We start from the raw sequence: 6,022 nt of genomic DNA, 5'->3' as shown, positions 1-6,022 counted from the left end.
GTTTTTAGCTCGTTATGTGGTCAAGGCAAACTTGTGATTTAAAATTATTGGACTGACACTAAAAGATATGGAAATTGAGTAGCAATTCGGTAAAATTGTATAATCATATTTCATACCTCCCTAATAACTATGGAAATGCAATGGTTGCAAATATTTTCATTACCAATAAAAATGCTATGTCATGCATGTTGTGTTGTTCTATCAAATGTTATTTAAACCAAATTGTACATATGTTAATAAAAATAAAGAAATAAACAAAAAAATATATATACAGACATACACATAAGTTCAGCTGAAATGATTTCAGCAAGACCATGCATAAAAATGTTGAAGAGACACGCGCCAGAGCAACGCTTAAGCGGCAATTAACTGGGTTAACGGTTGTATGAGGTATTTAAGAAGCTATGTATGAGCATGTATGAAGAAAATTCTAAATGAAATAAAAGCTTCAAGTATTTATAGATTTGAAACATTGAAGAGAAACTCATTTCTGCCGGAAATGCTTTTGATAATTTTGTGAAACCAAGACGCTTTACTACTGTACGAGACTAAAAAATATATTGCTTATCATTTCTGAAATTCAAACAGTTGTGTTTAGAGCAAAAGCATTTTCTTGGTTTCTGCGTTGTTGTTGTGATTGACGTAGTTGTCGCAGAGAACAGACAGCCTATATGGGTTATGTAATGAGACTGATTCAATGAAAACCGTATATTTATGCTATGCTTACTATCATCCCCTTCAAAATAGTCTCCTTGGGCAGGTATACAGCGATTCCAGCGCGTTTTCCATGCTTCGCAACATTTCTGGAACGCTTCGATTGGGATGTCCGCGAGTACCGAGCACGTCTACTCAACTTGACGCAGCAGGCGAACTAAACAAGCTAGAGCGATGGTACATATATCAATGGAGAGAGGAGGGATGCCGGAAAAAGAAAAAGGAAATTTCAAGATCACTGGTTTACCACAAGCGTAGCAATAAAATCAGTCTCATTACTTAATTGTCAAATCTCGTATATGGGTTTTAGAATATGGTGTTGTTGTCGTAAGAGTGCTGGTTGTTGTAGACGTGGTATGTATTTTTTATCATTTGAAAGAACTTTTTTTGGCATTTATTTTTTAAACATTATCTCTTTAATTTTATGTTGGCCGCGGCTACGTCTTAGATGGTTCATCCATTGAGTGCAATTTTCAATGACTTGTTCGAGTATTTCGACTGGAAACTGACGAATTACAAGCGTGATGTTTTGCTCCAAGATCTGAATCGAAACGGAATTGTCCACATAGACTTTAAACTTAACATATTCTTACAGGAAAAGGTTTAACAGTTTCATATCAGACCATCTTGGTGGCCCATTGTCTGGCCCAAAATGTGAAATCATCTGTTCACCACAGTGTTCTCATATTAAATCCATTAATTGATGCGGTGTGTGAGAAGTGGTGCTGTCCTGTTGAAAGCAATTGTTGTCAAGACCACGAGCTTTACTTTCAGGCATCAAATAGCCGGTTATCATGTTAGTTTTCACTGGCAGTAGGCCGATTATGTTGACCATAAGTTGAGCGAAGCTTGCGAAACACATTATTTAAAGTTTTGAAATGGCTGCCTGAGTAACGTTCAAAAATCTGCGAGCAAAGAAACTTAGTGCTATATACAAGTAAACTGAAGCACAGAGACGTTAAAATACCATTTTGAATCTGCTTGAGACTGATCGAACCACGATGATGAAAAAATAGCTCCATTATGACAACCCTAAATGCAAAAAGTCATAGGTTTGCTGGGTTTGGGAGGACGTGCTGTATTATAAGTTTCTTAAACCGGGTGAAAAAATCAGTGGAGAATAACACCGACATCAACTCATCCAATTGAAACGAACAATAGTCGAAAGACGCCGGAAAATTCGACTAGACACCATGCAATAATTCTTCATTATTACAACAGTCGGCCTTATGTTGCAAGTGTGGTGAAAAAATATTTTAGAATACGCAGTTTTTTTCTGTTCACAAATTTCCTGAAGGTTATGCAAATGTTACAGCTTCAGAACTCGATATCGTCTGTCCCTTCGGAACAAATTTATGATGCACCAAACCACGAATATAACAAAAAACAATGAGCATCACCTTGATTTTTGAGCGGTTTTGGAGTGGCTTTTTTGATTTCGACTGTTTTTTCCCTCCATTCCGATGATTGTTGACTTGTTTGCACGTGATAAACCCTTGTAAGGATGTCCAAAGATACCTGTTTACGGTACTACTTTGAAAGAAATTCAGCTTTATCGGCACGAGTCGAGCAAGCATGCGTTTCATACCATATCCACCAAAACCGAACGGAGTCGTGAGAGATGTCGGGCTCTCTTGCCATTTCCCTAACATATGCCTGACGATTTTCAAGTACCATATCTTTCACTGTTTTAATTCTACTGAGGTGTACTTAGGCAGCAGCTGTAAACAAACTGATTGATAGATCGCGCTCATATTTGGCATAGTAATTAAGGACAGTCCTAACAACTCATCTAAATACGAGTACATTTTTTTTTTCATTTACCCGCAGAATTTAAATTACAATTTCGGGGTACTTTATTCTCACAATGTATAGCTCTACCCACATTGATCTGATTAACTACAAACTACAACTTACTCCCCCCTTCTCCAACTACTATTTATCTATAGAAATATTAAAAACCTTAAGATAACCATTTAACAGATAACAGCGCATAGCCGCACGTCTTGAACGCTTCTGGCAGACATGTACCAAACAACGTTTCTGATAAATGTCTTGAGCTGAAGAAGTTGCAGAAGAACACTAGCACACAGCAGCAAGCCAAGCTTTAGCTTTGGCATATAAAGCAATCAGAAAGCCCTCTTCAACCACATTGTGGCCGTGACCCGCGCATTGGCTCGGAAGTGCGGTTTTTGTTCGAAGAATCAATATTATAAAAAAAAACTTTTTATTATTTCTGAAAAAGAATATACATATATACATAAACAGTTGTTGTTAATAAAACAAAAATAAATATTTAACGGATATTCAAACTATTGCAATGAGACGTGTCGTTCTTTGGCTATTATTAGCCACAGGCTCTGCTCTTTTAGAGCATACTGGAGCTGGTAATATTGGTGCCCAGCAGATAAGTGAGTGATAAATAGAAATTAGGAGTGAACAAAAAAAAAAAGCGAAATATGCAAGAAATAAAATAAAAAATTTGAATTAAAAAAAAATTTGAATTAAAAAAAAATTACATTAGAGATTAAAAATTTAAGTAACTAAAAACTTTGAAATAAATGCTTTAATTTTTCTCAATTTTTTCAGTAAAACATTTTTAAATTAATTTTTTAAAAATTAATTAAACATATCCAAAAAATGAAAAAAAATGTTACAATATTTTCTATTTTTTTAAATAAATTCTACAAAAAATTATAAAAAAATAAGAAAAGAAATTAACTTCGGCCAAAGCTGTGATATCCTTCAGTTTCCATATAAGAACCTATTTTGATCGGGCAGTTTGTATGACAGCTGTGTATATGACACAACGGCCCGATCCATACAATTTCTCCGGAGATTGCAGCGATGATTTGTAAAGTAGTTTATGTCGCATTTAATGCAAATACCTTGACAAATAAAAAAGCTCTGCATATAAGGACTAGAGTTTGATCAGTCAGTTTGTACGGCAGCTATATGTTTCAGTCGTTCGATAAATGACAAACGAGCAGCATCTTGGTAAAGAGAGGACGAATTTTTTCTTGGTCGGACAATGGAACGTCTGCTCAATCGTCATCGATTAAGGAGTCGGGTTCACCATCTCTAGCTATTATGCTTTTACCATGCAGCAGGCTGGAGAAGTGCTCCCTCCATAATTTCAGTATGACCAGAGCATCTCTAGATCAGGTTTCTACAAGCCAAGAGTATGCTCTGCTCTTGAAATCTTCTTTTAGTTGCCAAATTCACGTTTCGTTTTCTAGCAGCTTGTCAAGTTCTTCATACTCATGAATTTCGGCATCTCTCTTTTTTTTGTCTGGAAATACTTCTCGTTTCCCTCTTCAACTCTCGGTATTTATTCCATCCCGCACGTGTTATGTTTCCATCCTACCACGTTAAGAGGTAGGTAGTCTGTTTTCCCTTCACTGCGATTCTTCACTCCGATTCTTCACTCCAATGGTTTCGTTTTATAACTGCACGTAAGGAGCTTGAAATGACGGCCCACAGCTCCCTTATACCGAGTTGCTCATGAGTTATCTCAGAGAGCAGGAGTGCAACTCGCGCAGAAAATCGTCCGGCTATCTGTTGTGATTGCAGCTTCTCGAGTAGAACCTTAATTTTTTTGCTGCAGAGAGATGGGTGTGTATCTTTGCTGCAACAAGATGGTGGTCCGAGGTAATGTTAGGACCTTGGAGCGTACGCACGTCTAAAACACTGGAAACGTATCTTCACCTATCACAATATAATTGATCTGGTTGGTGGCTTTTCAATCCATTTGGGGATGTTTCATCATAAAAGCTGAATTTACCGACCGTTGTGCCAAAGATACTTTTTTTGCCCACCCTGGCGTTAAAGTTGCCAAGCACGTTTTTGGCATCGTGGTTGGGGCATCTCTCATAGGTGAGCTCCAAGCGCTCATAGAAGACATCTTTGGTCACATTGTCGTTGTCTTCTGCCGGGGCGTGGGCGCAAATCAGCTAAAATTGAAGAATTTCGCTTCGGCCAGGATTATGGTCAGACGTTCATCCACCGGGGTAAATGCAAGGACTCAGCGACAGAGTCTCTCTTCCACCACGAATTTGCACTTCTCTCTATGGCCACTGTAGTGAATGCCTCTAGTGCCTACTCGTCTCAGTCTTTGTCCCGTCCATCGCACTCTTGGATGGCGGTGATGTCAGCGATTCCCGATTAAGGAACCGGATATTCGACGTGCATGCCCTTAAATTGTAATTCTTATTCGTTGCTGTGGTCGTCATAAAAAAGGGGTTCTCTTATCTGATGCTGTTGTGTTCTTTTCATTGGGGATGATATTTTACGTGACGGGTTCCAAAAACAGCGCACAACTCTGGGGAGAGATGTTTCGCTTTCTTACTTTAACTCGCTTTCAAACGGAGGTTTTTTGGCTATCTAGAGGATACTTGATCTAAGACCGAAAGTTGTGAGCTGCTTGAGTCATATGTAAAAAATCGTTTCTGACCACTCCCAAGTGAATGGCGCTAAGATAACTTTCCTCACTTGCATGAACTTCCACACATTCCTTCATCCTCCATTACAATTACATAAATTGACAGTTTGGTGTGGTTTTTGGCCTGGTGGAATCATCGGTCTGTACTTCCTTCAAATTGATGCGGATAATACTGTTACTGACAATGTAGAGCGGTGGCCACAATTTTAAGAAGTGGATCTTGACAAATCTTGCGAGAAAAGTTTTTAGATTCGAGTATTTGAAGAAATTGTGGCATTGAATGGCCTCCAAGAAGTTGTGATTTAACACTATTAGACAAGTGCTTTTGGGATTATTTGAAGCCATTGGTCTTCAGCAATAAACCAGCTTTAGAGGTCAATACTAAACGTGCTATTTGTGACATACGACCTGATTTAGAAGAAAAAGTGCTCGAAAATTTGGTTCGTCGAATTCGTTTTTGCAAAAGAAGTCGTAGAAACCATTTGAATGATGTTATATTCAGAACTTAATTGTATCGATTGCACTTCACATTAAATAAAAAACAATTGAATTTCCTTGACTGATAAAAACAATTTTTATTTTTTAATTTTTATTTTTTGTAAGAAATCATAATACTCTTATTGGAAAACACTGTATTATATACATATTCAAATATATTATATATTTTTTTCGCAGTGAACTCCGGAACCCAAATCGCCGGTAGCAATAATGCCGTTACTAGCCTTTTGAATGTGAACCCGCAGGCGGGCGTGGCCGTCAATGCCTTGAACTCGGTAACTCAAACGACGAGTGGTGCAGCTGGTGCAGGCAGAAATAACATTGGCTCCGGCCAAGCTAGTAAGTAATTTGCGACTTATAAAAATAAAT

Source organism: Bactrocera dorsalis, chromosome 4, assembly GCF_023373825.1.
Source record: "Bactrocera dorsalis isolate Fly_Bdor chromosome 4, ASM2337382v1, whole genome shotgun sequence".
NCBI lineage: Eukaryota > Metazoa > Arthropoda > Insecta > Diptera > Tephritidae > Bactrocera > Bactrocera dorsalis.
This window is presented reverse-complemented; position numbering follows the sequence as displayed.